The 23,697-nt window shown below is 40.3% G+C and overlaps 1 long non-coding RNA gene across 1 annotated transcript in view; it reads left to right on the top strand.

The window, feature by feature from the left end:
* The first annotated feature begins 239 nt into the window (after nt 1–239).
* LOC132209507 (uncharacterized) overlaps nt 240–23,697 on the top strand; it is a 53,240-nt gene continuing 29,782 nt past the window's right edge. The window contains exon 1 of the long non-coding RNA XR_009445634.1: nt 240–294. This is a non-coding gene — a long non-coding RNA (uncharacterized LOC132209507). The remainder of the gene's footprint in view (nt 295–23,697) is intronic.

Genomic DNA, 23,697 nt, shown 5'->3' with positions numbered 1-23,697 from the left:
TGTTATTTCCCTAAATAGATTCCTTTACATTTTTCACGTGTTAATATAGCCTTTCTTATGTCATGCCTTCTTTAGCTTTTATCTCCCATAAAACTTGCTAGCTTTTTTTAATCACTGCTTTGTGCTAACTGCTCACATGAGAATGTAAAAGTTTTTTTTTCAAGCCATGACTTGTTATTATTCAGGATGATCACTTTTCATTGGTTCCCTCTGGATCCAGGATTCTGGTGAGTAAGCAAATGAAATGATAGCAGTGTAAAGAGAGCTCACAACTAGAATGATCCAGCTGATATTGTGAGTCCATATTTTTGTGCTTCTTCTGCAGTGGTTTATGAAACATTATGCAGGTTATTATACAAAACTGCAATCATTAAAATAACGGACATGAAGCAATTTAGATACAATTGTAAATTCAAAATGCAATCATTGTAAGTGAGACACCATGTTGGATTTACTGCTTTGGAAAATTAACCCTACAATGTGTATACAAGTGACTTCTTCTAGCTGAAGACAATCTAAAGCACATGTTGATATCTCTATCCAAATGGGTAGTGTGATCAACAAAAAAAATTGGTATTAAAATGGTTTTATTGTTGTCGTCAAAAGTCATGAGCCGCTCTTACTGATATGGTCAACATTTGCCCTCTTCTGAAAAAGATTGGAAGTGCAGCAAAAGGTGACACTGCAACAATATTTTAAAGTGACAAAGTGAAACAAAAAAAGTCAGAAAAGATGAAAAAAGAGAATCTCGCACATTGCTTTCTTAGTAAAGGCATCTAAATGAAAGTGTGTAAGTATAAACATCAACATGGACTGTACTGACAGGACAACGCTCTTGACTTCCAACTTGTTATAAAAATGTATCAGATCAATCACTCAGAAACACTTTCATAAAAAAAACACAAATGATCTGTCACCTTAATGACAGTTTTAGTTGTTTCCTCCTTTTATACTTTTCAACACCGAAACTAAGTATTTCATTTTGATCACTTGATTGGCTGCAGTGGGACTCTTAGAAAATCCAGAAATATCAATAGTCTAGTAGAAATCATGTTTATCCTGTCATTTATTATTCCTACTGGGTATTTTCTGCAGCTTTACAGAAAAAATATCATTAAAAGTTTCAAAACTAATTGTTGCTTTTGAAGGTAATGGTTTGACATGACCTATCTTTTCAACTTTAAAGGAAGATATATTGAGGGATAAAATTCCTTGTAGAATTTGTACAAGAATTATTATCACAATCTGTTGATATATGATGTTGTTAGTTCATTCAGCATTGTCTTTTTAACAACATAATATAGCTAATCTTATCCATTTTGAAATGTAAACTGACCTAAACAGACATGTTACCTTTTATTGATCTAATAGGATATAACTGAAACATTTTAAATGAAATATGCTCCTAATTGTAAGAAAGGTCACTCCTTTTGTTACACTATAAATAACCCTGAATTATGTATCACTACAGTGAATGCACTTTCTGTTGGATATAAATTTATTTGATTTCTTGTAACGTAATTAAGGGCATAAAAATTGAGAAGATTATTGGCTGCGTTGATTTTAATATGAAAATTAGTCATGAGTAAATGAGTCTGTGATCATGAAATTATTGGTGTTGACTCTGAAATATTGGCCTCGTTTTGCAAAATCATCAGTATTATTCCACTGAAGATGACTGTAATTTCTGGAGTCAATGCAAGCGAAGAGTAAAGCAGAAATCCAGAAGTTGCTGTCAGTGATTCTTTTCTCCTTCACATGGAGCACTGCTGACATTGTCCCAAAATTAATCCCTAAGCAATCAGTTAACTAATAAAACTTTCTCTTTTTTGCTGATAAGCTTGCTGTTAAAATGCTCAAAGTTCCACCTGTTTAAATGAGCTTTTAATGCTGCATTAACTTCACATTTACTCTTAAGTGGCCTTTCTGGCCTTGAAATGCCAATGCTTATTGTTTAATGCCCTTGTTTAACCAATGTCAGATTTTGTCATTAGGTAACTTCTAGCAAAAGTTTACTTATAATATCTTATCTTTTACCTCAGGTTAAATTTGAATTATTCTGACTAAAATTTAAATTTAAATTAAAAATTAAAGCATTCAGTACTTTTAGTTTCCTACTTTGCTTTTGGCAAGACCACTTCAGTGTGAGTGCAGTATGCCCTAATTATTGACATCATTGCTGGATGTCTGGAGATTCCTTGACTTTATGCCAGACTTAAACCGCTACAGTGAAAGGGAATGCTTGTGCTGTGGACGATGAACGATCTTTGTATCCAGCTTCACATTTTAAAAAAAGACCATATTTAGGCCATTCAGTGTCTTGACTATGTTCCACCATTCAACAAAATCATGGTTGATCAGATTATGGTCTTAACACCACGTTTCTGCCAGATCCTCGTAGTCCTTGACTCTTTAGTCAATCACTAATTCTGTCTAAGTCAGCCCCGACTAGCCCCCACTGTTTACTCGGGAAGAGAATTCCATAGGTTTATGGCTCGCAGCGAAGAAATTCTTCCGCATCTCCTTAAAGAAATTACACACTATTTCTAAACTGTGTCTCCCAGTTCTAAATTTTCCCATGAGAGGAAGGGGAAGCTTTCATTATTGTCATTGCTGAGCACCATTGTTGAAATCAATGCTGTTAACACGTAGTAATAGCAGATCCACACCTTTTGTATTTGTAGGCTACCCTATGGTGCCAGAGAAGTTTAAATGAATGTCTTTGTTTGAATTTCTCATGTTTCAGGTTAATAGTTTTCATCACTGCTCAGGGAAAAACATACCTTTACAAGATTTCACACCTGCTAAAGACAAGCTGGTTAAACCAATAGACTATGAGATTTGAGGGCACGTAGAAATTCAGTCATTGGGTTTTCAAAGTCTGTATGAATAACAAAGTCTATAGTCTATAATGTAGATTGATAATCTGTGTTAGAGATTTTCTTTCTACTGTGGAGGCAGGCAGGAAGGTGGAGTTGCAGCAAACCAGCCATGGTTTTATAGAATGGTGGAACAGACTCAAGGGGCCAAATGGTCCACTCCATATTCCTATTCCATGTGTCCAATGAAGTAACAACAATTTGTTCACACTAGTTATGTGTCTTTGGGCAGTGCTTTTTTAAAAAACAGAATGCAATAACTGAAAAAAATATTATTTTCAGCAGTTTTTTAAGCTGTTGTAAAATAGGGAAGATTCAAGGAAAGGAGCATCTGGATATTGCTGCATGGGAAAGGGGAAAATTGAATGTGAGGTATTGGCAGATGCCTGGGAAAAGGACTCTTTAACCACTGAGCATTAACATGTGGTGTGGGAGGGCATTTGTGAGGGAGTAAAATAGCTTGAGACAGTTACTTTGAATTTTTAATAAATCATGAAAAGACTCCCCTCTAAGTTACCTCATTCATCCAGCCATATCTTTTAATTGTGTCAAATAACTTTAATATTAAGAACAGGATAGGAGAGCTGACAATGATTGTAATAAAGATGTAGTATTCATTTTCATGATTTATAGCTATTTTTCAACAGAATAAGGTTGAAATTTATTTACAATAAAATAATTCAGCCATTTGCAGGCTGAAGAAGCAATTATATTAGTATTAACAGTACAAATGTGCCTATCAATGCTGATAAACTGATGTGAAGGCACAAATACGGATTGGATAAATAAAGAAGATAAAATTATTCCAAATGAAGGAATATGTTACAGGATTAACTAACTAACTGTTTAGGGAATTAAGGAACAAACTCATTTGGAGTAGCCAGAGCAGTGGGTGTATGGTAGAGGAGGAGGAGCACGTGAACCTGGGAGTAAATGGGAGAGAGGGGGAGTGATCCTGAGGGTTTATGAGGGAAAGGGGGGATGAGCCTGGGGCTGAATGGGGGAGAGGTGGGAGGGGCATTGAGTGTAAATGGGGGAGAAGGGGGGAGTGAACCTGAGGGTGAACTGGGGAGAAGGGGGAATCGGCCTGAGGGTGAATGGGGGCTGAATCCAGAGGCGTTGCTCCTGAGGTGACATCACAATTCAAAAAGTGATGATGAGCAAGAGCACCAATTACTTAGGAACCAACTTCAGACACTGAGTGAGTAATGCTGGTTGGGAGAGGGATTGTAAGAAACTTGTTTTTGTGGTTTGTGATTTGTTAAGAATAGAGAGCGAGAGACAAAGGCAGGGAGGGAAATCTGATTGTTGAGTAGTGAGTAAGGTTGAGTAATTGGTTCCTAATTCATTGGTTGCAGTTTGTAAGGTTCACAATGGCATAAAGACTCAGCCAAGTGGAACGCTCCTTCTGCAATATGTGGGAAATCAGGGACTCTTCCAGCCTCTGCATCCAGAAAGTGTGTTCTGCTGGAGCTCCTAATTGACAACATGGAGCAGCAGGAGCAGTGGATGGGCTCACTACGGAGCAACCATGAGGCTAAGAACGTTGTGGAAAGCATGTTTAATATGCATGGCATTTCAGTCCACAATCAGAAACACAATTTTTTTTAAAAAATTTACATTAGCAATAAATCTCCCACACTCCATATTTTTAAGCATTCAGCAAAATAGTGAAATGCATTCTTTGTTTAAAAATTATGCAACATTAACAGTAATTTTTAAAATGTTGAATACTGGATGCTGAATGTCGTACAGGTGAACAATTGCAGATTATTGTCATAGAGATAGTAGGAACTGCCAATGCTGGAGAATCTGAGATAACACAGTGTGAGGCTGGATGAACACAGCAGGCCAAGCAGCATCAGAGGAGCCAGAAAGCTTGATGTTTCGGGTCAGGATCCTTCTTCAGAAATGGGGGAGGGGAAGGGGATTCTGAAATAAATAGGGAGACAGGGGAGGCGGATAGAAGATGGGTGAAGGAGAAGATAGGATGAGAGGAGACAGACAGGTCAAAGAGGCAGGGTTAGAGCCAGTGAAGGTGAATATAGGTGGGGAGTTGGGGAGTAGGTCAGCAGCGGGAGGATGGACAGGTCGGGGGGGGTGGCGGGATGAGGCTAGTGGGCAGGGGATGGGGATGGGGCTTGAGGTGGGAGGAATGGTTCAGGAAGCGGGGACTAGCTGGGCTGGTTTTGGCATGTGGCCAGGGGAAGGGAAATTTTGAAGCGTGAAGTCCACATTGATGCCTTTGGGCTGCAGAGTTCCCGAGTGAAATATGAGATGGTGTTTCTGCATCTTTTGGGTGGCATCACTGTGACAATGCAGGAGGCCCAGGATGGACATGTCGTCTGAGGAGTGGGGGGGTGGAATTGAAATGGTTCGCAACTGGGAGGTGTAGTTGTTTGTTGCAAACAGAGCATAGGTGTTCCGCAAAGCGGTCCCCAAGCCTCCGTTTGGTTTCCCCGATGTAGAAGAGGCCACAACGGGAACAGCGGATACAGTATACAACATTGACAGATGTGCAGGTGAATATCTCTTTGATGTGAAAAGTCTTCCTCGGGCCTGGGATCGGGGTGAGGGGGTGTAGGTATAGGGCAGGTGTAGTGCTTGCTTCGGTTGCAGGGAGAAGTGCCGGGGGTGGTGGGGCTGGAGGGGAGTGTGGAGTGGACAAGGCAGTCACAGAAAGAGTGGTCCCTCCGGAAAGCAAACAAGGGTGGGGAGGGAAAAATGTTTTTGGTGGTGGGTCGGATTGCACAGGGCGGAAATGCCGGAGGATGATGTATTGGATTTGGAGGTTGGTGGGGTGGTACGTGAGGACGAGGGGATTCTCTTTTGGTTATTATTGCGAATGGGGGGGGGGTGAGGGATGAATATATTGGAATGCAGGAGACACGGTCGAGGGCAGTTTTGATCACTGTGGAGGGGAAGTTGCAGTCTTTGAAAAAAGAGGACCTCTGGGATGTTCGGGAGTGGAATGCCTCATCTTGGGAGCAGATGCAGCGGAGGCGAACAAATTGGGAACAGAGGATGGCATTTTTACAGGAAGGTGGGTGAGAGGAGGAATATTATAGGTAGTTGTGGGAGTTGGTAGGCTTAAAATGGATATCTGTTTCCAGGTGGATGCCAGAGATGGAGAGAGAGAGGAGTCAGAGATGGTCCAGATAAACTTAAGGTTGGGGTGGAAGTTGTTAGTGAAGTGGATGAACTGTTCAAGCTCCTCATGGGAACACAAGGCGGCATTGAAACAATCAATGTAACGGAGGAAGAGATGGGGGATAGGGCCAGTGTAGCTTTGGAAGAGGGATCGTTCCACGTACCCAACTAAGAGGCAGGCATAGCTTGGGCCCAAGCGGGTACCCACGGCCACCCATTTTGTCTGTAGGCAGTGGGAGGAATTAAAGGAGAAGCTGTTGAGAGTGAGGATGAATTCAGATAAGAGGATGAGGGTGTCAATGGAGGGGGACTGGTCAGGCCGGTGGGACAGGATGAAGTGGAGGGCTTTTAGGCCATCTGCATGGGGAATGCAAGTGTATAGGGACTGGATGTCCAGAGTGAAAATGAAGTGTTGGGAACCAGGGAATTGGAACTTCTGGAGGAGGTGGAGAGCATGGGTGGTGTCACAGACATAGGAAGGGAGTTCTTGGACAAGGGGTAGAAAATGGAATCAAGATAGGTGGAGATGAATTCGGTGGGACAGGAGCAGGCAGAGACAATTGGTCGACCAGGGCAGGTGGGTTTTGTGGATTTTGGGAAGGAAATAGATGTGGGCGGTGCAGGGTTGGGGAACGATGAGGTTAGACACTGTGGGTGGGAGGTCATCTGAGGTGATGAGGTCATGGATGGTGTTGGAGATGATGGTTTAGTGCTCGGGGATAGGGTCATGATCCAGGGGACAGTAGGAGGAGGTGTTTGAGAGTAGGTACCTGGCCTCAGTAACGTAGAGGTCAGTGCGCCATACTACAACTGCACCTCCCTTGTCTGCAGGTTTAATGATGAGGTCGGGATTGGAGCGGAGAGAGCAGAGGGCTGCACTTTCTGCGGGGGAGAGGTTGGAGTGTTTGAGAGGGATGGAGAGGTTGAGGCGATGTTTCGACGACAATGAAGTCGCTCTGCAACCGCCAACGTCACACATCACTCCACTCACCACTTTCACAGCCAGTATCTCGAGACAAAACAATAATACAGAGCCCTGCCAAGTCTTCACCATCCCCCCAGACCTTCCCCTTACAGAGGACCAACAAACAGTCCTCAGTAAGGGTCTCACCTTTGTCCCCCTCTACCCACACATTGATGAATATAGCTCCCATCTAAATATTGAGCAGTTTTTCTGCCGCCTCCGCCTCTATCAATTCCTCTTTTATACCAGCCCAGCATTGTCCTCAACTCCTCAATATTTCAAAAATCGGTTTACATCCTCTTTCAATACTTTCAATGATCTTCCCTCTACAAATCTCTGGGGTAAAGAATTTCAGACATTTGCTAACCTCTGAAAGAAGACATTCTCTGACATCTTAGTTATAAATGAGTATCCCCTTAACCTCTAACTATGTTCCCTAGTTTGAGATTCCTCCACTAGTGGAAACATCAACAGTGCCCATCCCTCCTCAGAATCTTGTATATTTCAATAAGATCACACCTCATTCTTCTGACCTCCAATATATAAAAGCCTAACCTGTTTTGCTGTTCTTGATAGTCGACTTCTTCATCCCAGAAATCAGCCTTGTTAACATCTCTTAAATTGTCCCAATGCTGTATACTTCTTTTTATACACAAGGACCAAAACTATACACAATACTACAGGCCCTGCCTCACCAATACCCTTTACAGTTATAACAAGACTCTCCTTTTTTTTAAACTCCAACCACCGAGCAATAAAACCCAACATTTCATTTACCATCTTAACTACTCCACTTTCATACTAATGGTTTCTGTGTCACACTCATATGTCTCTGAGCTATATTGTTCTGGAGTTTCTCTTCATTTAAATAAGAATATGACTTTTGATTCTTCCTATCAAAGTGCACAACCTCATACTTTCTTAAATTAAACTCCATCTGCCAAGTTTTTTGCCAACTGACTCAATCTGTCTACTCTTCCTTGCAGATTCCTTCTGCACTCATCAGAACAATCCCTATTACCTGTTCTTGCCCCCTGCTCCAAGTCATTAAAATAGATAGTAAATAATTAAGGCCCTAGGACTGATCCTTGTGGGATTCCACTAACTACATCTTTTCAACGTGAAAAGGACCCATTCATCCTGAGTCTCTGATTTCTCTGTGTTAACCAGTTCTCAATACTTGCTAATACCATGAGCTCTTATATTGTGTGATAATCCTTTATGCAGCACGTTATTGAATGACCGCTAGAAATCCAAATCTGCCACATCTATCGGTTCCCCTTTATCAACTCTGCTTGTTATAGCCTCAAAGAACTCGAGTAAATTTGTGAAATACAAATTCCCTCTCAATAAACTGTTAACTATGTTTGGAGATAATGGGAACTGCAGATGCTGGAGAATCCAAGATAACAAAGTGTGAGGCTGGATGAACACAGCAGGCCAAGCAGCATCTCAGGAGCTCCTGAGATGCTGCTTGGCCTGCTGTGTTCATCCAGCTTCACACTTTGTTAACTCTGTTTGATTGTGTTAAGCTTTTATATATGATCAACTAGTTCTTCCTTAATAAATAGACTCTAGCATTTTCCTAATGACTGATATTGGGTTAACTAGCATATAATTTCCTGTCAATTATCATCTACTGACCTTCCCCTTTACATAATTTGCAGGGCTGCTTGAGATAACCCTTTCTCGTCTCCTCTGTAACTATCCTTATTTAAGTTGACAACATTGTCTTGAGACCTACGTAGGTCTACTTCAAATTGAGTTTGAAATTCTACCGTGCTCTGATTGCCATTTCCTAGAAGATCCCTAACGATGAGATTTCTTATTAATCCTACCCCATAGCCTACACATTACTAGATCTCAAATAGCCTATTCCCAGATAGGTGCTACAATGTACTGCTCTAAGAAAAAATCCAGATGCACTCTTCGAATTCATCTTCCATATTGCCTTTGCCCATCTGATTTGTCCAGTCAATATACAGATTAAAATTATCAATGACAATTGTTATGCCCTTTACACATTATATCCTGATTTATACTTTGATTTATAGCGAGTCAAATTATTGGAGGCCTATGGATGATCCCCTTCCATTATTTCTTTCCCATGCTCTTCCTTATTTCAAACCAGTCTGATTCAACATCACAATCTATTGACCTACATTACTACTCACCACCACACTGACATCTGCTTTATTAACAATCCTACCCATCTCTATTACCTTTTTAGCCTATTTTTCCAGAAGGTCAAATGCTTTTGAATATTGAGTTCCCAGTCCTAATCACTCTGCAACCATGCTTCCATAATAGCTACCAAGTCATATTCATTTATTTCTACTTGTACTGTCAACTCATTTATCTTGTTACAAATGCTGAGTACATTCAGATACAGAGCCATATTAACTATTGACTTTTTGCTATAATTAACTATTCTGGTTCTAATTTCTGCTGCACCCTTATGCTTATATTTTCTTCCCTTTCCTGTCACACTTAGATTATCTTTTGACTCTTCAGTACCTAGAATTTTTGTTCTCTCATTTCTTCTTGATATTTTAAAACTTCCTTCAATTGACTCTTCCACCCAACTAATCAGTTTAAAGGTGATAATGGGAACTGCAGATGCTGGAGAATCCAAGATAACAAAGTGTGGAGCTGGATGAACACAGCAGGCCGAGCAGCATCTCAGGAGCACAAAAGCTGACGTTTCGGACCTAGATCCTCTGATGAAGGGTCTAGGCCCAAGACATCAGCTTTTGTGCTCCTGAGATGCTGCTTGGCCTGCTGTGTTCATCCAGCTCCACACTTTGTTATCTTATAATCAGTTTAAAGGCCTATTTACAATGCTAGTTATACAATTCACCAGGACACATTATGTTTCAAATGAAGGCTATACCAACAGAATATCTCTCTCTTTCGTCAATGCTGATGCCAGGGGCCCATAAATGAAAGCCTATTTCTCCCACACTAATATCTGAATCACACATTTACCTCTAATCTTATTTATCCAATGCTAATTTGCATTTTGCTCCAGGAATAATCTAACAATTCTTACCTTTGTGGTCTATGTTTCAATTTACCCCCGAAGTTGCTCATACGACCTACCTATGTCATTGTAACCCATTTGAACCGTGGCAATCAGATTCTTCTGCACCCCATCCAAGTTTCTGTCTATCCCAGAAGGAATGTCCGGCACTAGGTATGCAGACTTCACAGCTGTCTGTCTTTGGTGCAGAGAACACCATCTATCATCTAACTATGTCCTCTTTAATACGACTACATTTTTCTTTTTCCACCTCTACACACACGCAAATGCACGCACACACATGTACACACATGCACTCGTTCACACTGGTAGTAACAATCTCTTACCTATTGGAGAGGTCATTTGCTAAGGCTCTTCCAAAAGTAAATTCCAGATCCCAATACCTGCTTCACTCATACTTATACCCTTCTGTCCCTGACCATGTACCAAATGCCCCACTCACCCCTTCCTGTGACCACCACCTGCCCCAGTGTAACAGAGCCTGCAGTTAGCTGTACCAGTCTATACAGCCACCTAAGGACTCACCCTGAGAGTGGGAGAGAATCGTCCTCGTCTGTGAGGGACAACCAATGGTGACGACCAAATTCAATGTAATTAATCTAACGGGTGGGACTATCTCCTGAAAAACAATGTCTAAGAAACTCCCCTCCTTCCTTTTGCTTCATAGTACCTGAAGTTGAGACTGCAGCTCATCAGCTCTGAGCAGAACTTCCTCAATCAACAAACATTTTCTACAGATTAGTTCACTATGGATTTCAGTAACATCTTCTGGCTTCCACATACTGTAGCCACAATTCATGACCTGCCCGGCTATCTCTATTCTAATCAATTAATGAATTAATACAGGTACGTAAGTGATTAGGAAGGCAAATAGAATGCTGTCATTCATTACAAAGGTAATGGAATATGCGAATAGGGAAGTTCTGTTACTATTTGGAGGACATTGATGAGGCTATATCTGGAGTACTCTGCTCATTTTGATCTCTTTGAAAGACAACATGATTGCTGTGAAAGCTGTTCAGTGAACGTTGACTCAGCTGACTTCAGGGATGAATGGATTACTTTAAGAGGATAGTTTGGACATGTTGGATCTGCATCCATTGGTTTTTAGATGGATGAGAAGTGATCTTGCTGAAACATACAAGTGTTTGAGGAGATTTGACAGGATTGATGCTGAAGTGATTGTTTGCCTTATAGAAAAGACTAAAACTAGGGGACACAGTTTAAAAATAAAAGGATATCCCATTTAAGATGGAGATGAGATGTTCTTCTCTGAGGGTGACGCATCTGTAGAATTCGCTTCCCAAAGAGTGGGGCAGGCAGCGTCATTGAATCTTTTGAAAGCAGAGTTAAATAGATTAATGAGTAACAAGGGATTTGAAGGCTATTGGAGTAATCAGGAAAATGGAGATGAGGACAAAGTCAGTTAAGCCATCATCTTATTAAATGGCAGAATAGGCTCAAAGCACTGAATAGCCCACTCCTGCTTGATTTCTGTGCTTGACTATATCTTTGTATTTTGCCTGTTGGATTTTTGATTGAGAAGGAAGTTGAAGGTTATGGTGGACAGCAAGAAAGCCACCATCAGATTGCTTATAATCTTACTGAATGGCGGAGCAATGTTGGTAGGTGTATTTCTATTCCTGATTCTTATGATCTTTTTGCTGGTAGCGACCACTGGGGCATCTACCACCATTAAGGATGGTGGTCCTATTGTTCCCTCCTTGCAAAGAGCTGTTGGTCCAAATAAAGGGTCACTGCTCTGCTGCACCACTGCTATTGGTGATCAGAGATAATAGGAACTGCAGATGCTAGGGAATCTGAGATAACAAAGTGTGGGGCTGGATGAACACAGCAGGCCAAGCAGTATCTCCTAAGATGCTGTTGGCCTGCTGTGTTCATCCAGCCCCACACTTTGTTACCACTTCTATTGGTGGCCGCTTTTGGGACTGACCTCGAGAATGACAGCATTATACCTTCAAACACTGGCAAGTGTGGTGTGGAGATGCAGAGGTCATAGAGGCTTGAGTGAATTGCGGAGGAGAGGGGTGCTGATAGCTGGGGAATATTGGTGCTGTGCACCAAATAATTGGTGATTGAGTGCCCATTGGCTTCCATTGGTAACTGTTAAGGAACATCCCTCAGAGCCCAATGGGAGGCTGCCACAGTTTAATTTGCATTGCTCCCCACTAGACTGGGGGGCCCCACCCTCTTCCCCCATCATTGTTAAAATATCAACGAAGGCAGGAAAGAGCTCTTACTTAGCCATTAATTTGGTATCCATCCCAATTTATCCCCAAGGGTTTGTTAAAAGGTAGTTGGCTGCCTTTTACGCTACTTATCATTTAACCTCTATCATTTCACGTAAGCAAATCAGAGCCACTGTGACAGTCCAGGTATGAAAGATATATTTGATAATGATTTCAATGTGCCCGTTTGATAACTACCATAAGATTATGAGTGTTCATAAATACCTAGGTCAACGAAGTTCACCATTTAAGGAAAGGCAGGTTTGAAAATGGATAGTCAAAATGGTCCGCACTGAGAAGTAGGGTATGAAATGAGTGAAGATCTGATCATTAGAAAGCAATAAAAAGGAACAGAGTTTATTGTGATTGTTGACCATTCACTGGAATCTTGTATCTAATGTGAAATGATTATCACCAGGCTCAACAGGAACAGAATTTATTAAAGGAAAGAAAATGATATTGGCTTGGTGGGGTTGTGGGGCAGTTGCATAACCCCTACCCAGGAGGAAAGCATGCAAAGAGCTGACAGTCCAGAAGGAAGCACAAAATGTGCTGTGGGTTGAGCTAGACTATCAGTTTTTGGGTCTTCTGCCCTCAACGGGAGGAGTATCTGCCTGTTAGAACTGCAGGCCATTCGGATTCTGAACTGCAGACAGATCCATGAAGGATACCCAATGGATCTGTACTGAGGTAAGTCTAGTATTGGACAAGGGAGCATTTGTCCACCTGAGGGAGAAGTGTAAGGTGGGGGGTGAGGTATAGAGAGGCTATTATCTTTTCAAAATGTTGCCCCGATTAAGTAAAGGCAACCTTCAACCTTAAAAGGCAACCTTTCCTTACATGGTGAACTTTGTTGACCTAGATATTTATGAACACTCTTAATCTTTATGGTAGTTATCAAATGGGCATGTTGAAATGGGCACTATGACCTTCTAGTCTTATTCCATTTCAAAACCTTCTGTCAAGTGACAGACTGCCCATACCCACCCGGTTACCAACACCAACCATTGTAAAATGTATGCATGTAATAGTAGGGTAAACTGAGCTTCATTCTCAGTTAGCCTTTATTTATACACATACTCTGCACAGGCTGCTGGTTTTGGCACCCACCCACCACTATAATCGGGTAACTCAGGATTAGGTTGGAGGTGTTTGGCTAGTCACCCAACCTGTTTTACATGCCCCTCTCTTGAAAATAATCCCATTGAGGGCATGTAATATTCAGCCCAAAGTATTTAATTATGTGGTGGAGATTACGTTAAGTCAGGATAATCAATTGGTTAAGTCACATTTAAAATATTGTTGTATACACCATTTTCGGCTCCGTGCTTTCATAAAGATATTGATGCGGTGGTGAAAGCCAATCTTTAAAGCCAATTATATTCTTTTTAATAAAAAAAACGTCTAGCCACCATTGTAATATAGGAAATGTGACAGCCAATTTACACACAGCAATGTCCCACTACTATAATGTGATGATGATCAGATAATCTGTTTTAGAGATGTTCGTTGATTAGAAGAATCTCAGATACGGAATATTGGATTTATGGAACGGTTTCTCATTTACTGCAGTTAATGATATATCAATAAACTCATTTAATATATATTTATGAAAGGCAATTCGAATTATAAGGAGAAACAGTTCTTTTACAGCTGATGGCATAGATTTATGATCTGCAGAATACAATTGGCCAGCGTTAACTAATGTAGGTTGAAAGATTGAATCAATAGTTCAGAATTTTATTAGATTACTTTTGTGGACATAAAGATATCAGCTTTGTACCCATGATTTTCTGTAGCACAATCTTAGTGAGTAATTCAGCTCACAAAGAAATCTTTCATTATTGTATTTTAATTGTATTCATTCATATTTGTGTATTGATATTGTATATTTTATTTTGTCAATTGGAGCCAAAAGTCCTGCATTAGCACATTATTTATTTGCTCCAAAATCTGTTATTCTTAACTAAATTTGTACACAACTTGAAAAAAGTCTAAGATATGTTTCTGTGTGCAGCCATCAAAAGATTTACATGTGATTCCACTTATGATTAAATATTAGAGGGAGAATTATGTGAGGTATTGCCACTGAACAAATCGTGCAGATGTTCAGGTTAATGCTCCTGGGACATTGGTTTACCATAGCTATTGGTGGAATTTAAATTAAATAAGTAAAATCTGGACCCTTTTTAAAAAAAAACTAGTCACAGTAATAGTGGCTGTGAATTAACAATTGTTGTAGAAACCAAACTAGTTCACTAATGTCCCTCAAGAAATGAAATCTGCTGTCCTTACCTAGTCTGGCCTTTATGTGACTCCAGACCCACAGCAATGTGATCGACTCATACTCCCCTCTGAAATGGCCTAGCAAGCTTCTCAGCTTGAGGGTAATTTACACTGGCAATAAATGTTTGTCCTGTCAATGACACATCCCACCAAAAAAGCAATAAAAGATATTATTATACCATTGGTGATCAAATACACAAAGTTTCAAATATTAAGTAAGACTTGAATCGTTTGGGCCTACAAAGTTTTGCATTTTGTGTAAGAAATGTATGAATTATTAATACTGCATGTGGTAAGCACTCTATGGCAGCCTGGTTTGCACTTTTCATATTCAGCAGGTTAAGTCAGTGTATCAACAGCAGTATTCATTGACCTGTTCAAGTGAAACGCATTGTCTCATGTTGATAAATTACAATAATAACTTGAGGGCAACAGGCACATTTGTAAATTTTCTGCACGAGTGGATAATTTCAATTATATTCATAATTGTACAACTTTGAAATCAGTATTGTGAAAAATATATTACTGATCTCAGATAGTAGGAACTGCTGATGCTGGAGAATCTGACATAACAAGGTGCAGAGCTGGATGAACGCAGCAGGCCAGGCAGCATCAGAGGAGCAGGAAGGCTGACGTTTCGGGCCTAGACTCTTCTTCAGAAATCAAGGGTCGAGACCGGAAACGTCAGCCTTCCTGCTCCTCTGATGCTGCTTGGGCTGCTGTGTTCATCCAGCTCTACACCTTGTTATCTCAGTTACTGATCTGAGAATTCAGCCTACTCATAGCCAGAACAATTTGGATGAAAAGTAACAGTTTAAACATGTCAGAATCAGCACTTTTACAGAGTGAGATTATCTATCGTCTATCTCTATAGAAATCATTATCACATCACCTGAGGCATTGAACCAGATAGAACCTACACTTTTGAGGCTGTATAATGGATGATACCAAATCAAACATTCATGAAGGATCCTGCTCAAAATTTCACTGAAGTCAGTGAAAGCAAAATAAGGTATGGTATAATCATGAGCAGCTTTCACCTCATATCAAAGCCAAAAGACTTGATTCAAATTATTGTTTTGCACATAACTGTCTTTATATTAGGTTTGTAAGGTGCTAGGACCCTAAGTTCTCAAATGGTTGATATTGCGTAACTGATAGCTGTCGTACCATGGGAATGCCTGGCAAAAATGGTGGTCAACTTCTGTGAGTTTATCAAGTTCAATTTCGGATTGACAATGTTTCGGGAGATCTGCATATTGGAAGCCAGACACTTCAGTGTACCACTGCACTCAAACATAGAAGAAGATTACATTGTGTGTTGCTGCTGAATTTGGGCTCTGGGATAAAATTAGAATATAGACTGCACTAAGTATAATGTATCAACTAATGTGATGGATCTTTTAGTGTAAGATTAAATAAACAATTTATCATAACAGTTGCCAGAATCTTACACCAGTACTGCAATATTGCAAGATTATAGTTACATTATTTTACTGCCTTAGAATGCACATGATCAAGTTGTGCCATTCAAGTAAAATGTTTATCATATTAAATAAGGATTACAACAATCAAAAATCTTGAAAGGCACTGATTCATTCTAAACTATTCAAAATTAGATTAATACCAAAATGATCTTTTTGTCATTGCTGTGATTAATTATTAGCATTATTTTTCTACTTGCTGAATATTCTACCTAAGATATATTAAGGCATCTCCTGCTTATGAAGATCCTTGGATTCTTTCAAGCATTTCTTCCAGTTAAATGAAACAGAAAGAACCTTCGATATTATGCTTGTAGAAAAATTCTAAATAAATCCTTAAAACAGTATCATATAAACTTATTTTAATCGATCCTTGAAATAAATTGATACTGCACAATATTTTTTATAAGGGCTTTTCATAAATTGCTTTTAATAAGAAAGTGTAGAGGTCAATATTTTTAATATATTAAACATTGCTATTTGAAGGTTTCCCCCAAAATCTCTCTCATTTTAATGGATGGTATCAATTTTGTGGACAAGCACTATGTTGGACCAAAGCATTGTCTCCCAAGTGATCCATTATATTGTTGCCTTTCTGCAGTAGATGCTTAAGGGTGTTGTTAATACAAATAAGTTATTGGTCAATGCCACTGAGATTACCTTTGAATTATTTGAAGTTCTAGGAAATGAATGCCATTTTTGCAAATTCAGTCTCTGTCTGTCTGAATACATGATTGGGTCTGTGCACACAGGTGAATATATATTGGTTGGAAAATGCCACAAATCAAGAAAAAGATGAATGTTGTTGCTCTCTAAGACTGTATTAGCTGAAGTGCCTCTTGCCCTTTTTTAGTATACCATGCACAATTTCTATATATTATTGAATGCTAATAACGCTGAATAAGATCAGGCATGTATCAGTTGGATAAAAAAATTTTGTTCAATGTAGGGTACTAATACCAAATACTTTATGGTATTCCTGAAAAAAAGCTAAATGACCATTCTTGTGTTTAGTGATTGGTGTCTAATATTACTATAGCCCTAAGCATGCTAATCTGTCACTTTGATCTTTGTCTCTGATGATTCAATTATACAGCATGTGTCGTTCACACTGGAATAGCATGGGAGATGTGTCCACATGAAACTATTGACTGAACTAGTTAAGAACAGCTCCACTAAATTATATCATCTGTCAACTTTTCCAAAAATAAGCTCGTAACGTTCATCATATGGCAATTTTGTGTATGTATTTTTGAGCAGAATAGAGAACATCTTGAAGCCTTTCAATCTTGTTATTGATCAGTGCTTATTAGTTGGATTTATAGCATGGAAGGTCAGCATTAAAGTAATGGACAAAACTTCTATTTCAAAGTAAGTGAAAGGTCTAACAATCCCCTAATTACATAGTGAGAACAGGCAACAATTTTATATTATTTATACATATAAAAGAAGAGCACCACATTTTCCTGAATGTATATTCATAATAGCAATGATGTCAGATTTGTTGAGAAATATAGATGGAAATGCACACTTACACTGTAATGTAACTAAAATATATTAGCTGATAATGTCATTAGATGCACACAAAGTGCTCCGCAAAGTTCCATTAAGGGGCTAATCTAAATGGCAATGTGACATGATTTCTTTAAAGCAGTTCAGAAGATCATATGATTCATTATAAAATGAGCACAACAAGCTAGACCTGTTTCATTCAATTGAATTAAAGTTGTATAAAACAGTAGAGTAGACTTTAGTATATATCTAGCCTGTGAAGGAGAAATTCTAAAGAAAAATTAGAGATACGTATCAAAAATTCTAGGTCTGTGATATAGATTGTGATAGTGTTAGAGAAAAAGGCAAGGACGGGAAGAAATTTGTGAAATATGTTCAGAAGAACTCCTTTGACCAGTATGACTGCGGTCTACCAAGCAGGCATTGCTGAATCTGGTGTTCAGGAGTAAGGTGGGCAACGTGGTCAAAGTGTGTGTGGGGGGCAGTGAGTAAGAGTGAACACTTTATCAGAAGACTTGGACAAGTAATGGAGAAGAGGAAAGAACAATTTGAAATAAAAATTCTAATTTGAATGAGCAATGAGAGCGTAGCTAACCAAAGTAAAACCAAGACAAATACAGACAGGAAGAAAAGTGATCTTTTAGAAAGAGGTTTTACAGGCAAAATATAGGGGAATCATTGCTAGGGTTCCTTGGATGGCAAGGGAGATGGAGGATTTGAATTAATGGTCATGATCAGAGATTTTAATTTCCCATCATTGACTGGGATTCACTTAGTGTTAGGGGTTTAGATCGAGCAGAATTTGAAAGGAGCATCTAGGAGGGTTTTATAGAGTAGTATGTAAATAGTCCAACTCGGGAAGGGGCCATACTGGACTTGGTGTTGGGGAATGAACCCAGCCAGGTGGTTGAAGTTTCAGTAGAGGATTACTTTGGGAACAGTGACCACAATTCTGTAAGTTTTAGAATACTCACGGACAAAGGCGAGAGTGGTCCTCAAAGAAGAGTGCAAAATCGAAGGAACGCCAACTATAGCAAAACTTGGCAGGATCTGGGGAATGTGGATTGGGAGCAGCTGTTTGAGAGTAAATCCACATTTGATATGTGGGAGGCTTTTAATGAGAGGTTGATTAGAGTGCAGGACAGACATGTCCCTGTGAAAATGAGGGATGAAAAGGGCAAGATTAGGGAACCATGGATGACAGGTGAAATTGTGAGACTAGCAAAGAGGAAAAAGTAAGTGTACATAAGGTCGAGGTGACTAAAAATAGATGAAGCTTTGGAAGATATCGGGAAAGTAGGACCAATCTGAAATGAGGAATTAAGAGAGCTAAAAGGGGTCATGAATTATCTTTAGCAAACCTGGTTAGGGAAAATCTCAAAGCCTTTTATTCATATATAAGGAGCAAGAGGGTAACTAGAGAGAGGGTTAGCCTCCTCAAGGACAAAGGAGGGAAGTTATACGAAGAGTTGGAGAAAATGAGTGGGATTCTTAATGAGTACTTTGCATCGGTATTCACCGAGAAATGCATGGTTGATGTTGAGGTTAGGGATATATGTTTGATTACTCTAGGTCAAGTCAGTATAAGAAAGGGGGATGTGCTGGGTATTCTAAAAGGCATTAGGGTGGACAAGTCCCCAGGTCTGAATGTGATCTATCCCATGTTACTGAGGGAAGCAAAGGAGGAAATAGCTGGGGCCTTAACCGATATCTTTGCAGCACCCTTGAGCATGGGTGAAGTCCTGTCGGACTGGAGAATTGCTAATGTTGTCCCCTTGTTTAAGAAGGGTAGCACGGATAGTCCAGGTTAATTATAGACTGGTGAACCTGACGTCAGTAGTGGGGAAGCTGCTGGAGAAGATACTGAGGGATAGGATCTATTTACATTTGGAAGAAAATGGGCTTATTAGTGAAAGCAGCATGATTTTGTGCAGGGAAGGCCATGTCTTACCAGGTTGATAGAATTCTTTGAGGAAGTGACAAAGAACAAAGAACAAAGAAAATTACACCACAGGAACAGACCCTTCGGCCCTCCAAGCCTGCACCGATTGAGATCGTCAGTCTAAGCCTATCATCTATTTTCTAAGGATCTATATCCCTTTGCTACCTGCCCATCTATCTACCTCTCCAGATATATCTTAAAAGACGCTAACGTGTCTGTGTCTACCACCTCCGCTGGCAACGCGTTCCAGGCACCAACCACCCTCTGCATAAAGAACTTTCCACGCATATCTCCCTTAAACTTTCGTCCTCTCACTTTGAAGTCATGACCCCTAGTAATTGAGTCCTCCACTCTGGGAAAAAGCTTCTTGCTATCCACTCTGTCTATACCCCTCATGATTTTGTAGACCTCAATCAGGTCCCCCCTCAATCTCCGTCTTTCTAATGAAAATAATCCTAATCTACTCGACCTTTCTTCATAGCTAGCACCCTCCATACCAGGCAACATCCTGGTGAACCTCCTCTGCACCCTCTTCAAAGCATCCGCATCCTTTTGGTAATGTGGCGACCGGAACTGTACACAGTACTCTAAATGTGGTCGAACCAAAGTCTTATACACCTGTAACATGACCTTCCAATTCTTGTACTCAATGCCAAGTCCGATGAAGGAAAGCATGCCGTATGCCTTCTTGACCACTCTATTGACCTGTGTTGCCACCTTCAGGGAACAATGGACCTGAACACCCAGATGTCTCTGTACATCAATTTTCCCCAGGACTTTTCCATTTACTGTATAGTTCGCTCTTGAATTAGATCTTCCATAATGCATCACCTCGCATTTGCCTGGATTGAACTCCAATGTTGATAGATGAGGGAATGGTAGTAGATGTCATATACATGGACTTCAGTAAGGCGTTTGATAAGGTTCCCCTATGATGGGCTGATGGAGAAAGTGAAGTCGCATGGGTTCATGGTGTACTAGCTAGATGGGTAGAGAACTGGCTGGGCAACAGGACACAGAGAGTTGTAGTGGAAGGGAGTTTCTCAAAATGAAGAACTATGACCAGTGGTGTTCCACAGAGATCCGTGTTGGGACCACTGTTGTTTGTGATATACATAAATGATCTGGAGGAAGGTATAGATGGTCTGATAGCAAGTTTGCAGATGACACTAAGATTGGTGGAGTATCAGATAGTGAAGGGGACTGTTGGAGAATGCAGCAGAATGTAGATAGATTGGAGAGTTGGACAGAGAAATAGCAGTTGGAGTTCAATCCAGGTAAATGTGAGGTGATGCATTTTGGAAGATCCAATTCAAGAGCAAACTATACGGTAAATGGAAAAGCCCTGGGGAAAATTGATGAACTGAGAGAACTGGATGTTCAGGTCCATTGTTCCCTGAAGGTGGCAATGCATGTCAATAGAGTGGTCAAGAAGGCATACGGCATGCTTTCCTTCATTGGACGGGGTATTGAGTACAAGAGTTGGCAGGTCATGTTACAGTTGTGTAGGACTTTGATTCGGCCACATTTGGAGTACTGCCTACAGTTCTGGTTGCCACATTACCAAAAGGATGTGGATGCTTTGGAGAGGGTACAGAGGAGGTTCACCAGGATGTTGCCTGGTATGGAGGGCGCTAGCTATGAAGAGAGGTTGAGTAGATTAGGATTATTTACATTAGAAAAGATGGAAATTGAGGGGGGACCTAAGTGAGGTCTACAAAATCATGAGAGGTATAGACAAGGTGGATAGTAAGAAGCTTTTTCCCAGAGTGGGGGACTCAATTACTAGGGGTCGTGATTTCAAGTTAAGAGGGAAAAGTTTAAGGGAGATATGCATGGAAAGTTCTTTACACAGAGGGTGGTGGGTGCCTGGAACCTGTTGCCAGTGGAGGTGATAAAGGCAGGCACGATAGCGTCTTTTAAAATGCATCTAGACAGATACATGAATAGACAGGGAGCAGACAGATACAAGTCTTTGGAAAATAGGCGACGGGCTTAGATAGAGGATCTGGATTGGCGCAGGCCTGTTCCTGTGCTGTAATTTCCTTTGATCTTTATTCTTTGTACAATTTGTGTAGGTACTGTTTTGTCTGGAAAGAACAATTCACTCATATAATGTGGGCATCACCAGCTGGGGCAGCATTTATTGCTCGCCCCTAATTGCCCTTGAGAAGGTAGTAGTGAGTTGCTTTCTTGCATTGTTGGAGTCTGGTGTGTGTTGGTACATCCAAAATGCGAGGGAGGGAATTCCAAGATTTCATCCCCAGCAACATTGAAGAAACTGCGATATATTTTTAGACCAGGATGGTGAGTGTCTTGGAGGGGAACTTGCAGGTAGTGGTGTTTCCCTGTCTTTCTAAATAGTAATGGTCTTGGTTTGGAAGGTGTTGCCTAAGGAGCTTTAGTGAATTTCAGCAGCACATCTTAGAGATGGTACATACTGCTCCTACTGAATCTCTGTGGCGGAGGGAATGAACGTCAGTTCACGCAGTGCCAGTCAAGCAGTTGCTTTGTCCTGGACAGTGTCAGATTTCTTGAGTGTTGTTGGAGATGCACCCATCCATGAAAATGGGAAATATTCCGTCACACTCCTGACTTGTGCCTTGGAGATGATGGACAGGCTTTGGAGATTCAGGAAGTGAGTTAATTACTGCAGGATTCCTAGCCTCTGATCTGCTCTTCCACTTATGTATGCTACAAGAAATGTTCCCAACAACGTTAATAAAACATTACATTGCTATCATGTATCCATTTGACTATGCCAAAGTTTACCACAGTTTAAACTTTATTTTGTCAATGTTTTACACTCAGGTAAAATTAAGGTAGTTCTTTCACTATTCCTGTTAATTTTCAGTGGGGGATTCAGTGATGATATACCATTAAATATCAACAGGCTGATGGATAGATTCTTTCTTGGTGGAGATGCTCATTGCCTGGCATTTATGTACAGGGAATATTACTTGCCACTTGTCAGTTGAAGCTAGATATTGTCCAGCATTTGGGCATGGACTGCTAAAGTATCTGAGGAGTCACAAATTGTGCTGAACATTGTGGAGTCATCAGTGAATGCCCTTTATCACCTTGTGATGCAGGTCATGTCATTGATGAAGTAGCTAGAGATAGTTGGGCCAGGACAGTACACTAAGGGACTCCAACAGAGATGTGCTGGAGCAAAAATGACTAACCTCCAACCACCACAAACATCTTCCTTTGTGCCAGATTTGATGCCTACCAGTGGAGAGCTTTCTCCTGATTCCCTTTGACACCAGGTTTGTTAGAGCTCCTTGATGCCACACTTGGTCAAATGTAGCCTTAATTTCAAGGAAAGTCACTCTGACCTCATCTTTGGAGTTCAGCAATTTTGTCCAGTTTTGGCCAATGTTGTAATGAGGTCTGGAGCTAAGTGGCCCACATGCAATCCAAACTGAGTATTAGCAAGTAGTTATTGATAAGCAAGTATTGCTTGATGGAGCTTAAAGATTGCTTCTGGTACACTCAAATTAATCACACTGTAAACCTGACTGGGCTCTGAAGGTGCAGACAGATTTACCAGATTCTTTCAGGGATGAGGATTTTAGCAATCAAGTAGCATACAAAATTATGCCATGTTTAGCTGAGGTAGACAAAACCTGCTTCTATTTGCTGTTGTACTAGGACTAAGGGAGAAAACTTTTAGGTTTTGAACAAAAGATACAGGGAGGAATGTGAGGAGAATCTTTATACACAGCAAATAGTCATGCCTTAAACTTACTTCCTTAGAAGTAGATGGTGGAAAGGAAAACTACAAATGATTTCAAAGGGAAAATTTGATGATGCCTGAGGGAGATATATTTGTAGGGGTCAAGGATGGAATGAAGTAATGGGGCTGACTAGATTGTCCTACAGAGAGCCAACATGGACTAATGGTGTGAATGGCCTCCTATAGTGCTGTAAATGCTTCTGCGGTGACCACAGTGTTGAATGAGATAAATTCAGAACTGATTCACCAGCACAAAGTTGGTACCCATGAGATGCTATAGTATTGCAAAGGAACAGAATCGTATTTGACCGCAAACTATAACCTCATGTCCTGCTATTATCTCACACTTAGCAAATAGTGGGATCAGTGCTAGGGTCAAAGCTGTTCATAATCTATATAAATTATTTGGATGTAAGGACCAATTGTAATAATTCCAGATTTGCTTATGA

This window comes from Stegostoma tigrinum, chromosome 3 (assembly GCF_030684315.1).
Source record: "Stegostoma tigrinum isolate sSteTig4 chromosome 3, sSteTig4.hap1, whole genome shotgun sequence".
Taxonomy (NCBI): domain Eukaryota; kingdom Metazoa; phylum Chordata; class Chondrichthyes; order Orectolobiformes; family Stegostomatidae; genus Stegostoma; species Stegostoma tigrinum.
Note: the sequence above shows the minus strand (reverse complement) of the source record. Positions and strands in the feature narration are given on the sequence as shown.